The 19,891-nt window shown below is 38.2% G+C and overlaps 1 long non-coding RNA gene across 1 annotated transcript; it reads left to right on the forward strand.

Moving 5' to 3' along the window:
• Nucleotides 1-6,826: 6,826 nt before the first annotated feature.
• LOC124275931 lies at nucleotides 6,827-7,154 on the forward strand. Its single transcript, XR_006898384.1, has 2 exons — nucleotides 6,827-6,889; nucleotides 7,118-7,154. It is a non-coding gene; the product is annotated as an uncharacterized LOC124275931 (long non-coding RNA).
• The last annotated feature ends 12,737 nt before the right edge of the window (nucleotides 7,155-19,891 follow it).

Genomic DNA, 19,891 nt, shown 5'->3' on the forward strand with positions numbered 1-19,891 from the left:
ATGTTGTGGTGCTGAACGAACATACGTACAGTTGTCATTGTAACCTGCAAATCACAAATAACATATAAACATGAGACAATACCTTTACCATCTCTCACGATTTTCACTCACATCTCTCAAAGAAACCTGTTGCACAAATACACATAGAAGGCTGACAAAACAGACCATTCGTCAATGTGACGATGCATTTCTTCTGCTCACCACTCGCACAACACAGAAAACCATTGGAAATAAATGCAATTAGGACAGTGAGGAAAATGGTTGAAAAACAGAACATTACTTACAATGTTGTTTGGTTGTACACGAGTTACAATACAATATAACATGAACTTTGGCTTAAATGTAATTAACCAAGTTTAGTAAGTTTACAACATAACCATGACATTTAGAATGCAAGTACATTGTAATTTTGATGAAGTTTTAAAAGAATAAATACACTTAAGCATAATTTGGTGTTAAAGTATTTAACTGACCTGTTAAATGTTTTATCTGCCACTTGAACCCTGATGCCTTGTTGCCAGAGTGTGCTGTGCTGTGCTATTACAGGGGTTTACAGGGAATTATGGCAATTTGAAATTAGCCAATAGAGAGCTATGAATTATGGTCAGGTGATAAACAATCATCTAGAATGAGACCATACTTTTGATCCAGCATATTTTGTGATTCCTAAACATAATAATATAGAACAAGTTTTATGGATAACAACTTCTTTATTTCGTGAGTGCGACGTTTCGATACAGATTCTTGTACCGTTGTCAAGCAAGACTGATACATGAAGTGTAGGAGCTGCATATATATACTGTATATAACAATGAAACAACATAATAGAACAAAGGAAACAACATAATAGCCAGGATTGGCTAAGCAGTAAGCTGAAGAAGCCAGTGAGTACACAAAGGATAGTGAATGGAAGCCAGAGATGTAGTTACAATGAGATGTTTATACAATAGATGCGATGTTTATACAATAGATTGGGCTTGGTGGAGGAGTGGATCATAAGCTGATGGAATGAAGTATCCTTGGTCACGGTTGATGGTGGGCTTGTGGCGTTTGATGTGAATGGCTTCTGTGAGCTTGCGTTTAGTGAAGCCCGTTTGGTTGTTGGCGAGAATGGTGATGTCGGACCACTCTATTTGATGATTGGGGTTAGCTTTGATGTGGTCCGAGATAGCTGATTTGGTGTCGGAATTAGCAACAGAGGTGCGATGTTCTTTGACTCGGGTGTTGATGGGTCGGGATGTTTCACCTATGTAGCATTGTCCACAATCACAGTTTATTTTGTAAATAACACATTTCGGGTTGTTGTTGTTGACGGTGGGTTGTTTTCTTCCGTTGGCATGGAGGAGGTTGTTAAGGCTGGAGGACGCTGAGAAGGTTGTGTCTATGCCTTAAAGATGTCTCTGCTACATAAGCAGCAATATAGAAATGATCGTGTGTACATGTATTTTCATTCATAACCTCACCTCAATGAAAATACCAAATATGCATAACAATGTTGACGTACTATGACATCAGTATCTCGAAGTGACATTCTCAAAATGGCGTGTTCACCGAGTATGCGTGATTTCTGGAGGGAAACTTTCGTTGTTTCAAGCCACGTATATGCATAAATGTCACATGTAAGTAGCCCGAAACATACTGGCAATCGGCTGGCAGTTATTTTGTTTTTGTTTTCATCTTGACCAATGGTCCGAAATGTGGAGAAGTATCGTCGACGTCGTGTATGAGTTTGCGTCAGGCATGGTGTCACGCTTACGGAGACTGTGATATATTGTGTTGAATCTAAGAAATCATTAGAATACACCTATTTCTATATAACTGACTGTTGCTACGATACCTTTCCCATGCATATTCTAAACCTTGTGAATGAGCAAGCGTATGCAACTAGTAGGCGAAAGGATCTCTCACAGTATGAGAAAATGATACACTGTGACTTTGTTTATATTTCAAACAAGACCTGGTGGTCCTTTCCCAGCGCGGCATCAGAAATATGTAGCTAGATTTCACGGAGGCACTTGGTATTGCTGACAATGACCATTTGTAAATTCATTTTGAACTGTATGGGGAATTCAGGGATTCGTGTAAGGAAGATTACAGTTGAATTACAGATGTGATGTAACGGGCGAAGCATAACCGACATACATGTGATGTGATATTACTATGCAATATGTGTCTGACAGTTCACTTTGAACGGTTAGGGTTAGCGTTAGGTTAAATTTGCCCAACAATGAGCGGGTGATATCATAGAAAAAACGATGCAAACAGAATTCAAAACTGCGATTTTCTTCGTGATGTATTTGGACATGGTTTCACCATCAAAGTGAAGGTTGAAGTGAGTGAGTTTAGTTTTACGCCGCACTCAGTGATATTCCAGCTATATGGCGGCGGTCTGTAAAAAATCGAGTCTGGACCAGACAATCCAGGGATCAACATCATGAGCATCGATCTGCGTAAATGGGAACCGATGACATATGTCAACAAAGTCAGCGAGCCTGACCAACCGATCCCATTAGTCGCCTTTTATGTCAAGCATGGGTTGCTCAAGACCAATTCTAGCCCGGATCTTCACGGTTAGAAGGTTGAAGAGGAGGGATATATACTGTACGATCTGTGTAGGAATTAAGTACCAAACATAGAATGCCGGCATATTCATCGATGGATGTAGCGCATATACGCTTTAGTTTGGGTGAAAGAAGACGCTGTTGGAAAGGCGACCCACTCCGGTTGAATGCTGTAAAGTTTAGTTACGTCCTAACACTTTTTCTACAATGTACTAGTATACTGTTTTCAAACTGCAACGTCATCACACTGTTGGACTGATCACATAGCCAGCTGACGAGCAGGCTACAAGTGGATTAAAACAATAGCCTGCGCATCGAACCACAAGAACCACACCTATACCTGCACCACGTCTAAAAACGTCATTCGTTTATCAGTCAAGAACCAATGACGTCATTTCCAAGGAACATAAGCCATGGTGTGTTTATTGTGGTCCTCGATTGCCGTGGACCTATCCTTACATCTCGTCATCGGTGTGAACGTCTACAGTTTGCCCTACAACACCAAAACTAGAGATACAGGCAATGGAGAACTGTTCTGTTCACAGATGAGAGTCGGTACTGCGTATCAACTGCAGATGGCAGAACAAGAATATGGCGACGACGTGGCCAGCGTTACTTAGACCAATGTGTTATCGAAAGAGACTCATGGGGAGGTGCAAGCATCATGGTATGGGGTGGAAGCCGATTTATTGAGCCAGGCCTTTCTCAGAGTGGGGTTCTAGCCCAGCGGATAAGTGATCAAATTGTGCACTTTGCGTTACAAGCATGAAATTTGGCATGATAATAACTTATACCCTTTTAATTGCATAAAGACCGAGAGGCCCCGCAGATCTTTTATCTTTTCATAATTTTGGGGGGAGGAGTGAAAAACTTTATATTTTTTCTACTATTTTCGTCATAACTTAAAATTCTCCGATTCTCATAAGTCACACATCAAATTGTAGGAAATACATAGCTGATCATTTTCCATCTATGCATGTCTTTATCTTTAATGGTTAGATCTTACGGAAGTCAATTTATACCATGACTACCCAAAAATGGTAAAATTGGCGGCCATTTTGAAAAATGACCATCATGTAGTCTATATCAGTAAAATAAGTATGAGATCATCCCATGATCTAATATTTTATTTTCATTTGTTTGCAAATTCAATATGAGAAGCCTCGCAGATTGTTTCCATTTTTTCATCTTTGAAGGGAAAAAGTAGGGAAAAATTGAATTTTCTACAAAATGTTATTTGAACTCAAGTTTAAATCCTCATAAAATAAGATTTACTTACATGTATAATGTATGAGCTTGGTTGGTTATAGATCACCTATTAAAAAAACATATCAAAATGTACGCAAACGTATTTTATTTCAACATTACGGAACTGTAGTAGGGCCACGGTGAAATTTTTTGGGGGGTCACTATCTCCTACGTAGGACTTCATATCTCCTACGTAGGACTTAGTATCTCCTACGTAGGACATACTATCTCCGACGTAGGACTTAGTATCTCTTACGTAGGAAATACTATCTCCTACGTAGGACTTAGTATCACCTACATAGGACTTAGTATCTCCTTAGTGGGTATCTAAGATAACTATGTCGTACGTAGGAGATATTAAGTCATACGTAGGACATACTATCTCATACGTAGGACTTAGTGTCTCCTACGTAGGAGATACTAAGTCCTACGTAGGAGATATTAAGTACTATGTAGGAGATAGTAAGACCCAAAAAGATTTCACCGTGGCCCTACTACGCTTCCGTACAACATCAATCTCAAAGTTGCTGTCTCGTCAATCTGTGGAAGGTTACTCAATCATGTGTAATTGTATCTAGCTTGACTGAATCAGAAAAGTGCACTGCACTTAAAGGCCACATGCAACGTAAAACACAACTTTGCAGATTCTGTTACCTTTCGGTATGGACATACCGAAACAAATCATCAAAAATGCAAATTCAACTTATAAAGTTGAAAAATAACGTGATGAAAAAAACGCGCGAAATCGGAGTTCAAACGATCACTAATTTTCCCCCAGCGCTTGGGAGAATTGAAGTGGTTTCAACAGCTGGGATGCGCTCGTAGCACATGCGCAGTGAAAAAGGTTCGCGCAGATTGGAAGCGGGTTGTCCGGTGAATACTCGGTGAAGGCTTTGGTGTGAGCTATTTTTCTAATGTTTTGGTGATATTTCATAGGCGGGAGCTTTTTATATGTTATTACAGTAGATTACCGATTTAACTGTTCATATTATTTCATTTGTCTATTTCACCACACGTTCTTACCCAGGCACTTTCTCAGTTCGATACTTAAAAGCAATGTCATTATTTAGCATTGACAGAATTTCTAACTGTAATATAGATATGTTGTTGTCACAGACAAAGCTAAATGTCTGTTTTATTGACACCTGTGTGTCTGCCTGCCTTTCTGCTAATGACAATATTCAATACACAACTTCGATCACTGACCACATGCAATTTGAACTTAACACCTATCAGGCTATACACCATAAACAAAACGCATTTATTTATGGCCCCAGTTCGGTCTCTGTCACATTATGTAATTACACAAACAGGCAGGTGTGATACTTGTACACATGACATGTTATGATGTCTGTTGATTGCAAAATGTTATACATGTACACAAAAAATGAGCATGTATTTACAAAACCAACATCTCTATATATATACACACACAATGAGCCGTGAGGGCATCTGCAAATGAACAAGCCGTTACACTTGAGTGCACACCCACCCGCTCTGACTGGGTTCGGTATCCTGGCTGCTTCGTTTCTTGGGAAGTAAACCGAAGTACAACTTATTGCACTTTTGATTTGCGATTGAACGCTTATAATTTTGTTTATATGTTTTTTCATAACCAGCAATGTATATTATATGTCATGAATAAGTGATAATTGTGTTTTAATTATGTTTGATTTTTTGGTTGCATTTGACCTTTAAGCGCTGTTTTAACGCACTTGGACCAGTTTGAACATTTTTTACACATGCATTTCAGCAATTACTGGCAGCCCTTTCATGGCACCAGAAGAGTTGTCCATATAGGTCCAAGCTCTCCCGTAGGGAGTTATTGCCAGCACCTATCCAGAGGGCTTGGTAACTCCTGTGATATCATCAGGGATTGCTCCCAAACTTAACTCCCCTGATTTACAACTTACTTTACATGTTGGATCAAAGCTGATTCTGCTGGGGGAATATTGTCCAGTGTTCTACCCTGCGTGGTGAACAAGTGCTTTCTTGCTTCATTCACCTTCATGAGGTGGCTTGCTCTGTCATACAGCAGTACAACAAACCCCTCAAGGTGATGAATCAGCATTAGTGATTAGTGATTTCAAGTGATGGACAGGTGAGGGAAATAGAGGTGCCCGTAAGTTCAGGAAAAGCGTTCCATGCATTCCACGAGGCCTTTTCAATTCCATCAAAGGATGACACACTGTCACGGCCTGTGAAGCTCTGAAACATTGAGAATGTTTGATGCAGCTATGGCCAACATAACCACATCAGTGTCAACAATACGGATGTAGAACTTCTTCCGTGAAGACAAGATATATACAGACGAGTCAAGGGATGGAAACCTGGATGAGTTTCCGTTGCGGTCTGAACGGACTGCAAAGGTTCACGTAATGTCTTGAAATTGTGCCGAGTTCATTATTGATGTGTCAAGATATTGTGCTCAAAAATGTTTTTGATCCGCTTATTATGTCCATTTCTGTAATAATTTGATTACAGTGCCTATCTAATTTTGAATTCGTACTGACGTTTATTTTGCTGCTGAGTATATATGCAAAATTTAATGAGTGGATTATATCTATGCTTAGATCATCCAAGACAAAATACAATCAAACCTCTGTCAAACCATCCAGGCCTGGAATCTGTTCATTTTTGTAAATGTTTCAAGAGTTCTGACATGTGTTAATTCTCCTTCCAAAGTTAGTAACATATTGTCTGAAAATGCTGGTGTAGGAGTATGTAATTATGTATACATAAGCAAGTGTATTTTAATTTGTATTTTAATCACTAAGTCTAGCCCTAGCTTAACCACTCAATCTAACCTGCTTCACTTTCACAATAGCACTGTCACCCTTGCGCTTACGTTGTCTATTGTCTCTATTGTCTTGCCCCAGCCCCAGGCCCCTTAGTTTCAATAGCAGGGTGTTTTGTGGGTCAGCTATCATTTTCACTTCAGTCTGTCTGGTCACTGGTCACAGCTAGCAACAGCTTATCACAGGTTAGTTTATATTTGGATTGTGTATTTTATGTTTTCAGGTGTGGCAAACATAGTTCCTGACGTTTGTGACGGTAACGGGCACAGTGCCATACACTCGGTGAGGGTTCTTTCATATTATATTGGAAATAATCATGTTATGTACTTGTATGATGCTACACGTGTATCTTGAAATATAAACATTATATACATATACACATGTCTACTCTGTGACCTGATTAATGAATAGTGATTATATGTGATTGCAGTACTTATTGCTAAGCCTCACATGTATTGGCCCATGAAGTATTGTAGCGTATTTTGATGCAATGTATTTATTCTTTTACAGGGCCTTCTTCAGTTATTGCCATTAAACTGACATCTACAAAAACTATTTGCCTTTGTGGTATATACCAAACCACTCCGGTTACACTGGCACTTACTTTCAGCAAATAGTTCTATAAGGATAATTTTTGGAAACTTCATGTTCTCTTCATTTATCCTTTAATGGGATATAGTGGCCTTGGGTCTTGACTTGATGTACATCTATTTATTATTTTCCCCGTTGATACTTAATACCCAACATACTTACTTTCCAATAGCAATTTTCTTTCTTTAGTTTCAATATTTTTTACAGGCATACATTATAGGATCATACAGGTAGGCAGCAAACAGTACATGGTGATTCATCTGAGGTACATACTGTGTAAAGACGTGTACACGGTATTTCAGACTAATATAGAGCTATCCTAACAACAAATGAAACGTTGGCCAAAATTGTTCAGTACCATTTGATAAATGGAGATATTTAGTAGCATCATATTACTTAATAACGTCTATTTTAATGTATTGATATTAGGCAAATAGTTTCCAGAAGCACTTTTGAATATATTTTGTTTGACTAGAAGGATGATTACATTTATAGGATTATTATTTTCACCTTTAATTCCAAACAAAACCTTTTCAAACGTAAAGTTTACTGATAGTTGAACAGCATGAAGCCATTTTGTTACTTCGTTCCATGTTTACTTTACATGCTCACGTTTCCAAAAGCGGTGGCCAGTAGTTTCTATATCTTTTTTACAAAAGGAGCAAAGTGGTGATTCTATGTATTTTATTTTAGAAAGAAAAGATTGTGTTGGTAAAATGTTGTGGATAATCATATATGGTAACCACCTCAGTTTAGGACTTTTAGTACATTTGTTAGGGATAATGTTATAAATCATCCATTCTTTGTCAGTGAAATATCTGTCTAAACACGGTCCCATTTGGAATAGCATGGTAGCACGATGAAGGATGAATTCAAAATATTATATAAACGTCTATTTCCCGCAGAATTATTTAATGATTGGTAGTTAAAGGGAAAGATGGAATTTTGAGCGGTTCTTAAAATTTGTAAATTTATGTTTGTGTGTGTATGACCTTACTGCTGCTTTGATTCCTTCAAATGTTAAAAATGGGTTTTTATTTGATATTTTTTGGAAAATTCTTCGAAAGCTAATAACCTACCTTCCTCATGTACAATATCTTTAACAAGGCTACACCTTTAATCTTCCAGTTTTCATACATTAGCGGTTTGTCATCAATAGTTATGGTGGAGTACCCCAGATAGTTTGACTTTTAATTTGGTTTTCTGATAATATACTTGATTCATATTTTGCAAGAAAGACTTCCCATCCAGTAAAAGCATCTTTCCAAAATCTATTGGATAAATTTGGAATACATATTTCTTTAATTTGCTTTGAATTACCAGACCAGATGGAATATGGACTAGGTATTTTGTTTAGAATAACATGTCCCCATTTATTATTTGAAGTAATAAGTCTACTTATCCATTTAAGTTTTTGAGCATAGATTACGTTTTGTACATCTGGTACCCTGATCCCACCGTGATCTGTGTTTAAAGTGATTATGTTTCTTTTTACTTTATCCGGCTTATTATTCCATATAAATCTGAAACATGCTATTTGTAATTTATCGAGTAGTGATTTTGGTGGATTTGGAAGGGCTGAGAATAGATGATTTAACTTTGAAAGTAGAAGGGATTTTAAAATAGTATTTCTCCCAAAAGGAGATAACGAACACGTTGACCAAATCTTCATTTGTTTTTCGATGTTTGCAATTTTGTCCATCTTCAGTCATTGTTTCAAGATCAAGATTAAAGTTAATTTCCAGAAGACTAAAATCTGTTTGGGACCAATCAAAGTTGTATTCTTTATATACAAGTAAGTTGTAACGTGATCTCTTTTTTGAACCAATCCAAATGAGTTTTGTCCTGTCAGCATTTACCTTTAAACAAGAAAAGCAAGCAAATATTTGCAAGACGTTCAGAACTGTATAGAGGCATTTTTCGGATCCATCTAATGTAAGAGTAGTGTCATCAGCAAATTGCGACAGAATATATCCTATGTTACCGATACTAAGTCCTTTGATTTTATCTTTTTTACGTAGCATTACACCTAATATTTCCACACATAGAGTAAACAAGTATAGTGCAACAGGATCTCCTTGGCGACACCCACGTTCAGTCGTAAAAGGTTGTGTAGCAACACCACCGACCATAATCCTAGATTCTATATCATTATAGAAAGTCTGAATCCATCTAATAATACTTGAACTAAAGTTAAAAAAACGATAGTACATGTATCAAATAAATTTTATCAACTGAGTCGAATGCTTTTTCAAAGACTACTGATAAAAGTAGTCCTGGGGACCGTTGTACAAAACGATCTTAGCGCTAAGGTAACCGTAACTCCCATACCTTAACATAGACTTACGGTAATCTTAGCGCTAAAGTTGTTTTGTACAACGGCACCCAGGTATCTGGTAGGTCTCTGTGTGTTCCATTAGATCATAAATCAATCTAGTAACTTCACCTATGAATCTCCCTTTAATAAAGCATTTTTGGTCTTCATTAATAATACTTGGCAAAACTCTTTTAAATCTATTAGCTATTGCCGCTGAACCAATTTTATAGGAAGTGTTCAATAATTATATTGGTCGCCAATTTTTAAGGAATTTCTTAGGCTTATTCCCTTTGGGAATACACGTTATAAGACCTTGCTTTTGGGTGATTGACAAGTTGCCTTTATTATATCCGTAATTTAGGGATTTTAACAACAAGGAGCCCAGATCTTTCCAGAAGAGTTTTAGAAATTCCGCAGTAAAACCATCGGGGCCAGGACTTTTTTCATGTTTCATTGTTTGTAATGCTATTGACAGTTCGGATAATGTTAGTCCTCCTTCAAGATTCTCAGATTCTGCTTTTGTTGGTCTAGGTACATCAACACCCTTGAAGTAGTCAATCAAGTTTATCTGACTATTGTTTTGGGCTGTATATAATTTTTCATAGAAAAGTTTAGTTTCGTTTTGTATTGCATAATTATCTGTAATTATTGTTCCGTCAGATTTTACTCCCTTTGTGATTGATTTATCTAGAAAGTGTCTGGATTCGAGTTTGAGGAAATATCTGCTTGGTTTCTCACCATGTTCAATCCATTTTGCTTTCAACCTTATCGCCATTCCTTTAATCTTAATATCACTCATATCATCCAAATCGTTTTTAATTGTATTAATATTTTCCAGTATTGTTTGTTTTCTAGCATGATTGTTTGATAAATCGAAACTTTCCTCAATATTTTCTAACACATGCTCTAGCGATTTCTCTTTTTTTGCACGTATTTTCTTTTGGTGACAAGAATAATAAATTGTTTTACCTCGGATCATCAGAAGTAGTCTCCCATAATAATTGATCATTCATAGAGTATTTTGAGGGAATGTTTTCATCTGCTACTTCATAATCTTTGAGCGTTGTTTTAATAGTTTCCTTTATAGAATCGACATATTTTTCTGTCCTTCAAGAGAGAACTGTTATATTTCCAAAAGCCTGCTCCACGACTTAAACCGGAAGTAGAGAGGGACAATTCTATTAATGAGTGATCTGAGTTTATACTCGGTGAAATGTTAACGTAGTTAACTGGTGGCATCAAGTCATGTGTTATCAAGAAAAAAATCTAATCTCGCCTGTTTCAGGAAGTTTGGTTGACGCCATGTGTATCTTTTGCACCCGTAGTTAGCTTCTCGCCATGGATCCTTAAGATCAAAGGCATCAATAAGTTCCATTACCTTTTTCTTAGCTTTTGTATTGTTTTCGTGCTTATAATTATAAGTGTCTAATCGTTGGTTTAGCACCAGATTCCAATCACCACTAAGGAATATTTTATCACTATCTAAGTCCATAACCATTTTGATTATATTATCGTAGAATTCTGGTGCATCGTTATTTGGCCCGTATATGGCAATAACAGTATATGTAATTTCATCTTTGAGGATCTTTAAAGCCACATAGTTACCATCCTCATCGAGTTTGGAGCTCAGTACTTTTAAGCTGAAATTATTATTAAAAAACATAGCAGTTCCTCGAGCACTGGAGGTGTAAGTACTTACATAACATTCACTGCAACCCCACTGTTGTTTTATTAGGTTGATTTGTTGAGATGTGAAGTGCACATCTTGTAAACAGTAAATATTGCCTTTCTTCTTTTTTAGAAAGTTCAACAGTTATATGATAATACCTTCAGCTTTTCCATTTCACATTATAAAATCTACCAGTTTTCCTTGAGAAGTGCATAGCAATTTGTCGGATAGTTGTTAGATATAAAAAGCAATGAAAATCATTTAACATGTAGCACTGTTGCCGGTAACTTGTTGTCAGACAGTCTAAATAGCTATAAGGGTATGCCTGTTTTGTGCACGGGAATGAGATCGTTCCGATCGCGGTTGCCTGTTTTATATGTCTTTGTACAAGTAAAAGTAGAAACAGAAACAAGTAAAACATTTGGAATACATGCAAATCTCTTTACTTAGTCCTCCCCTTCCCTTCCCAATAGATTTAACCTTTGTCGAGATTGACGGTTTTTCGGCCTTCAAAAAGTCAAGGACATTCAATCAAATAGAAATACAAAAAGCTAACAAGTAGGCAGCAACATGATTCAAGTAAAGTCATCTTACATAAACTAAACTGAATAGGGTCTATCTCTTAATTTACTGTGGACAAGTAAGCGAGTTTCACATACGTATTATGAACCTTTCACACTTTTAGTAATTGGCAAATGTTGGTACTCACTTATGTCACCAGTCCATATTAATATTTGGTCAATATTCTGAGAAGTTAGAATAATAGACACACTAGCACGCGCACATATCCACATTCATGTGTAGCTGATCATCACGCTCCATAAACCACGTGTAGTTAATCTCAAGGGCCCCCCGCGCACAATGTGCACGTGCAAATAGAGTAGAGATAGTGCGACGACTGTTTCACGGAGTGTAGCAAACGGATTGCAGTTATTGCTAATTCAGTTTCACATGGTAACTGAAGCACACAACTTTCAAAATAAGAAAGTATTATTTTCAAACTAAATACTCAGTTTTAATTATAGAGTACGTTTTACATACATCCTTCATGCAATCGGCTTGTGTTCTCATGGTAACTAAACTGAAAATGGCCTATCTGCTAGTTTGCTGTAGATACGTATATTCTGGTAAAGAAAGTGTTAGAGTATCACATACATAGTATGCAACCCCTTCACACTTTTAGTAATTGACAAATATTGGTACTCACTTATGTTACTAGTCCATATGAATATGTGGTCCATATTGTGAGAAGTTATAATAGACAGAATAATAGACACACTAGCACGCGCACATATCCACATTCATGTGTAGCTGATCATCACGCTCCACAAACAACGTGTAGTTAAGCGCAAGAGCTTCTCGCGCACAATATGCACGTGTAAATAGAGTAGAGATAGTGCAACGACTGTTTCACGGAGTGTATCAAACGGATCGCAATTATTGTTAATTCAATTCTGCATGTTAACTCACCACACAGTTTTCAAAGTATGAAAAAAAGAAAGAAAGTATTTTCAAACTAAATAGTAACTTCTAATTTTAAAAGGAATGCGATTTACAGACATGCTTCATGTAATCGGCTTACATAGTAAATTCTCATGAGAATCACATTTGCACCATCGTTTACTTTTGTGGTGATAAGTTAAGAGCATTCAGGTGCGTTTGATCCATGTTGACGGCGTTGTTTTGGGGTCCTTTGTCTCTATGATGATCTCCGTCCCGACCACACTGACCCGTGTCCAAAGATGCTCCTTCTCACGGATCCCAGCTGCCTGTCGACTTAGTCTGGCTGGGCGTTTTTTCAACATACCTGGCAGATCGGTTTGGATACTTTTCCGGATCCCTGTAGTAGTTTTTCGGGCGTTGAACACATCCACCCTGTCCGGCATGTATGAAAATGTGGCAATGATGCTCTTATGTGCGTCCGGTCGGTGCTTACGTTGGTATTCGGAAACAGGTAATCTGTGCACAACTTTGAACTTCATCCGCTTTACTCTCGAGTCCTCAAAGTTAAGGTCTTAAAAGGAAAAAACACGAAGCACTTATTCGGTGTCTTCTTTTGGGGTTTCTGGGATCCCATTAAACAAAAGGTTGCCTTTTCGGTCATGAATGTCCTTTAAATGACTTGTTTCTCAAGGTAGTTTTAGGCGTCTTTATTCTCGATCAGTTCTTGACGAAGTGCTTTAAGTCACTGTGCACATGTACATCATGTTCAACCGTGCTTACTTTTAACTTAATGTCCGAAATTTCTGCCCTCACCTCTTGAATAGAATCTTGCAGCTCAATCCTTGTAACGTTGATTAGCTAAGCTAGTCTTATCTCAGACGATTGAACGACCTCTTCAAAAGATGTCTGCGACCTTGTGTCCGGCATGGTTGAAGTAGTGTCGACGCTCGTGTTTTTTGTACGAAGGTCCGATATGAAATATATTTCATTTGGACTATTTATACTGTTCTTTTAGAACAATATTTCACAAATTTAGGTTATTCACGCAGCCAAGTCTGACTAAAAATCCATGTGTTGGAGAGAGCGACGTGATAGTAATACTTACAAATGAGTCATTAACGTGATACAAAATCATACTCATTAATATTTCATCCACATTGTTCTTCAGTTTTTAAAACATTTACATGTCCTTTTTCATAAAACGTTTTACATTCTTTAAACAAACATGCAAATTTCACTGCTTGATAAATTCTGATTTATTTGAAGTGTACGGTGCAGTATGCAAACATTAGAAGGTGTAAAGCAATGCCCCGTTGAAGTCATGGGTTAGAATAGTTTTACTATTTAAAGTTAAATTAGACACACTCACTTCTTTAACGCTGCACTACTGAGGTCCTTCCAACCCAACATTACTCACTCACTTCTTTCACGCTGCTTTACTGAGTCCCCTCAAACACAACATTACTCAATCACTTCTTTAACACTGCATTACTGAGTCCCCTCAAACACAACATTACTCACTCACTTCTTTAACACTGCATTACTGAGTCCCCTCAAACACAACATTACTCAATCACTTCTTTAATGCTGCATTACTGAGTCCCCTCAAACACAACACTACTCAATCACTTCTTTAATGCTGCATTACTGAGTCCCCTCAAACACAACACTACTCAATCACTTCTTTAACGCTGCATTACTGAGGTCCTTAAAAGCTAACATTACTCACTCACTTCTTAACTCTGCTTTACTGAGTCCCCTCAAACACAACATTACTCACTCACTTCTTTAATGCTGCATTACTGAGTCCCCTCAAACACAACACTACTCAATCACTTCTTTAACGCTGCATTACTGAGGTCCTTAAAAGCTAACATTACTCCTTCACTTCTTTAACTCTCCTTTACTGAGTCCCCTCAAACACAACATTACTCACTCACTTCTTTAACACTGAATTACAGAGATCTTTCAAACACAATATTACTCACAAACTTCTTTAACGCTGCATTACTGAGGTCCTTCAAACACGACATTACTCAATCATTTCTTTAACACTGCTTTACTGAGGTCCTTCAAACCCAACATTACTCACTCACTTCTATAACACTGCATTACTGAATCCCTTCAAACCCGACATTGCACCCCACTTCTTTAACGCTGTATTACAGAGGCACTTCAAACATAACATTACTCAATCCCTTCTTTAATGCTGCATTACTGAGGTCCTTCAACCACAACATTACTCAATCATTTCTTTAACACTGCATTACTGAGTCCCCTCAAACACAACATTACTCAATCACTTCTTTAACGCTGCATTACTGAGGTCCTTAAAAGCTAACATTACTCACTCACTTCTTTAACGCTGCTTTACTGAGTCCCCTCAAAAACAACATTACTCACTCACTTCTTTAACGCTGGATTACTGAGTCCCCTCAAAAACAACATTACTCACTCACTTCTTTAACGCTGCATTACTGAGGTCCTTCAAACAAAACATTACTCAATCACTTCATAAACACTGCATTACTGAGGTCCTTCAAGCACAACATTACTCACTCACTTCTATAACACTGCATTACTGAATCCCTTCAAACCCAACATTGCTCCCTACTTCTTTAACGCTGTATTACTGAGGTCCTTCAACCACAACATTACTCACTCACTTCTTTATCGCTGCATTCCCGAGTCCCCTCAAACACAACATTACTGAATCATTTCTTTAACGCTGCATTACTGAGGTCCTTCAAACACAACGTCACTCAATCATTTCTTTAATGCTGCATTACAGAGGCCCTTCAAACACAACATTACTCAATCATTTCTTTAACGCTGCATTACTGAGTCCCTTCAAACCCAACATTACTCACTCACTTCTTAAACGCTGCATTACTGAGGCCTTTCAAACACAACATTACTCACTCACTTCTTTCTTCACCCACTTACGTTGCATTACTGACTTTTAGAAACCTCTTCACTTCTTTTTTGCTCACTTACTTACAACACAGCATAACTCAGTCACATGCGCCAGTATTTCTCACTCAGTGCCACTACTTACTCTGATGCTTAAAATGCATCACTCACACTCAGTATCACGTACAGCACTGCATTATTTAGTCACAGTAATCAGCAACCGTCTCATCTTCTTTAAAGCAACAATACTGAATTCTATATATCTTCATTACTCTCTCACTTACGACACTAGATTGCTCAATGATTTAAATCACAGTATTACTCTCTTAAGACACTAGATTGCTTTTTACAGGTTTACTCACTGACTAAAATCACAGTATTACTTTATATCTGCAATACTCACATACTTAAACCACAGTAACACTCAATATTTTAAGACACCGGACATCTCATTTGCTCAAATAACAGCTAGTATTACTCACTCATGTCAATGTGCACAATATATAATTAATCTCTCCCTCAACATACAGTATTACTCACTCCCAGAAAACACAACACTCACTGACTTCACAATGGACGTTTTCTACAGAGAATTTAGGCAGCAACGGAAAACACCAGACTGGGTGTCTCTAAGATTGTACCGTTGTCTGAGCTTGGCAACAAAATCTGCCTGGTGTGAAGGTCAGACAAGATAAACACGCACTGCGTTGGTACAAAAACATGTTATTGAGCATTCGCACTGTTCTTACAATCTGTTTCATAGATCAGATGCGCCAAGTTGCACGTGCTAACATATTTGTGTTGGAAAGTCGCAGTTTTCTCTCACCTTGAGCGTCTGTTACGATTGGCCGAATTGTATCGTGCGTCTAAATGCGTTTTTCTTGAGTTGCGCCGCTGAGCTGTAAGAAGATTCTACTTTCGTGGACTCGGATTCGAAATGTACACTTATTCAGATCTGTATTGTAAAATAAGATCTGTTATTTCAGTAGAGGTAGAACTGTATACTGTTGAAAACATATAGAGGTCCTAGATGTCAGTCTTGAGTTTAAAACTGTGTTTAGTACAAACTGAGATTGACAGTGAAGGTGTTTATCACTTACTGAGATGTGATCTGTCATTCATGAAGTTTAAATGTAAAACGCATTACTATGTATTACAGATTAAAGATGAAAATGAAGCAGAAAGGGTTCGGGTGATCCTGGCAGGCTGGTAAGGCTCATCATCAGCTCCGGGCCCTTGCCCCCTCTACACGCAGCCCAGACAGCGAATAGGACTTCTCCCAGGAAACACTGCCTAGTCGAACCCACCAAGAACTTTCCGGAGAATATGAAGGCTTCCCAACACTTCAGCCTTCTGCATTACCCAGAGTGTCAGAAGGGCTGTGCTCCTGGTGGAGAATCCGGGCACTCTCCTGATCTGCGCCCAGAGATCAGGAGGTACCAAACCAAGGGCACCGAGAACAATGGGGAGTCTGACGACAGTGTATTTGGGATGCAAGCGAGACATTTCAAAGGCGAGGTCTGCATATTTATCATGCTTATCCTGAATCTTGTCAAGCACATTGCTGTCAAAAGGGACAGAAAATTCAATGATATAAATAAATTCATTGGCTTTATCAAAAAGGACAAGATCAGGTTTGTTGGCATCATTTTCCATGCTATTTGTTCCTTTTCTGACATCTACCTTGCACATAAACAACGAGGAGAGAGCTGGAGGTGAGCGTTGTCAGGGCGTCCTGACACATCAAGAGGAGAGCGGGACCAAACCACATCGGAACGAAGAGGGTCTGGGAAGGGAAGGGTGTATATAGACTTTATCTTTCAACATAGCGTAGTTCACGCCAAGGCCACGTGTATAACGCGTGACAACGTTTAGTGCTGAAGTGAGTTAAACGTCGTGTTGGAACATGGAGAAAATCAGACATTCACTAAATAGGTTGAACTGGGTTAATTTCAGATACAGTATGCTGAATGGACGTTAGGTCCTGCACAATGTATAATTAGAACATGTCCCTGAATATACGCCATGTATTTGTAGCTGGTATCAATAACAACATGTAACTAAATGCATGCAATATGTTGCTGATATCAACACAGATTCTAGTACTTTTGTTGCCTGATTTGGTTAGACGGCTGACTTTGTGTGCTGGCGATTAGATACCTGACTGTCAAGGTGTTGGTTCGAATCCCGGATGGAAATAAACCCAACAAGAGTGCTAGAATCTGTACTTCACTTTGGGAGAGAACTCTACTTGTTATATCTTTCCTTGTATATCGTATGATTAGTTAAAACTGTGATATAATTGTAACATAAACCTATGCCTTTGTCTTTTTCTTTGGTGGATCATGGGATATTTTTGTCCAGGCCAGAAGTCAAAATAGGGATTCAAATTAGTAAAACCAGGAAGACTGACATGAGCTCTTGATGTCGCTCAATCGTTTTACAAATATCACTTGTAGTTGTAGGAGTTGAAAAGGGAAGAAAATTGATTTGTTGTTTTTAACACCATCATCTTGTGGAAGCTTTGTTTTTTGTCAGTGGGGGCGGTGGGGTAGCCTAGTGTTAAAGCGTTGGCTTGTCACGCCGAAGGCCAGGGTTCGATTCCCCACATGGGCACAATGTGTTAAGCCCATTTCTGGTGTCCCCCGCCGTGATATTGCTGGAATATTGCTAAAAGCGGCGTAAAACTAAACTTAGACAGTCGGTCAGTTTTTGTCAGTGCTTATGTGATCCAACAAACAAAAGGATGTATGGCTGTTAATTCACGTCTATTTTCAACTCACACGCTTACACAGTTCTGCATACTGTATTTGATGAAAAGGCCTTTGAAACATATCATAGTGTGTGTTTATCCCAGTCACTGAAAATCTGTTTTGCTTTGATACAATTTTGTAATTAATTGTCAATGTTACTTTTTATGACCAGTCTACCATCCCAGGTATAGGTGCTTTATCTTCACTAGGTCGACCCAGTGTCAGGCATGCTATGTTACTGGGGGTGTGGTAGCAGAGGCCGAAGGCCCGGGTTCGATTCCCCACAAGGGTACAATGTGTGAAGCCCATTTCTGGTGTCCCCTGCCGTGATATTGCTGGAATATTGCTATAAGTGGCGTAAAACCCAAGTCACTCACTCATGCTGCAACTCTCTGACAGATGGGGTTTATCTAGCATCAAAACTGAGTTCCCCTTCAAGCACCTGTTGTCGCTGTGCCATTACATTACTTTTTCAAAATGGATTTTTATGTTCTAAGTTCAGATATTTTCACGTCAGGTTGTATTCAATCCATCAATGTCATTTAAGCATATGAGATTGTATTTATTGATCTGTGAATTACAAGACATTTGAACAAATCCATAATGTCAGTAATGACTTTCCTGAACAGGACATAATTTTGTTCTGATATGTTTTTAATGACATTTGCTGCAGTTTTAGATCAGAGTATCCTCTGGGAGAGCTTCTAGATAAACCCCTGATAGTATGTGACAGAGCTTCACCAATAATGTTTTAATGTAGCAAGGGTGGGCAGATTATCCGTATTCGACTCCTGTCTATGGTGATATATGCTATAACTACCCCTCCAGTCAAAGAGAAGAAAATGAAGCATGATGAAAGAGTAACCTTTAGAAAATCTGACCCCTTTCTACAGAATGTACTCTCTGGTCCTAAACATTTGGCTCATGTGCAGTCATATATAGTACTAGGGAGAGATAAGTCCTCTGATTCGGCAGGTTGGTATTCTTCATAACATCCTTACACAGTTTGGAGGATTTGATTTCGTGGTTCTGCATTATCACATTGTGTTGGGAACCTGTGTTGGTGATGTGGTCTCTAGTTTTGGAAAGCTGATGAAACAATGAGGTAAAACACCTTCTCAGTTTCAAGTAATGTCTATGACATAACCTTAATTCTTGTATTTGGGAGGGGTATCTTGGAATGTTTGAGAACAGAATATTTGTCAGGTTGCAATCGAGGTCGAAAGTCCTTTCTCAGAGTACAAGAGCCATGCCTTTTTGTTGGACCCTTCAAATATGTTGTTCTGCATCTGGCACGTTCTGTTAACATGACAGTTTTCTTCAATTGAAATTGAGGAAGTATATTTTCACCATTTGCTGGAGTATTTTTTAATCATAAGTGTAAGGACCAGGTCCTGAAAGAATATAAAACGGTTTACTTCTAATAGCCAAAAGAAACATAGCTTTAGTATCGGCAGGAATTGGCTCCAACCGTTGACAGCGGTAACTATGGACAGACCTGATTTGGATATTCTGACCCGAATAAACAGTTTATGAATGACAACCACATGCAACGAAATCTCGCCAATACTTAACAGGCTGGTGTACACAACCTTCCC

This window comes from Haliotis rubra, unplaced genomic scaffold, assembly GCF_003918875.1.
Source record: "Haliotis rubra isolate DU_JTF1 unplaced genomic scaffold, ASM391887v1 Scf204, whole genome shotgun sequence".
In the NCBI taxonomy this organism is placed as follows: Eukaryota; Metazoa; Mollusca; class Gastropoda; order Lepetellida; family Haliotidae; genus Haliotis; species Haliotis rubra.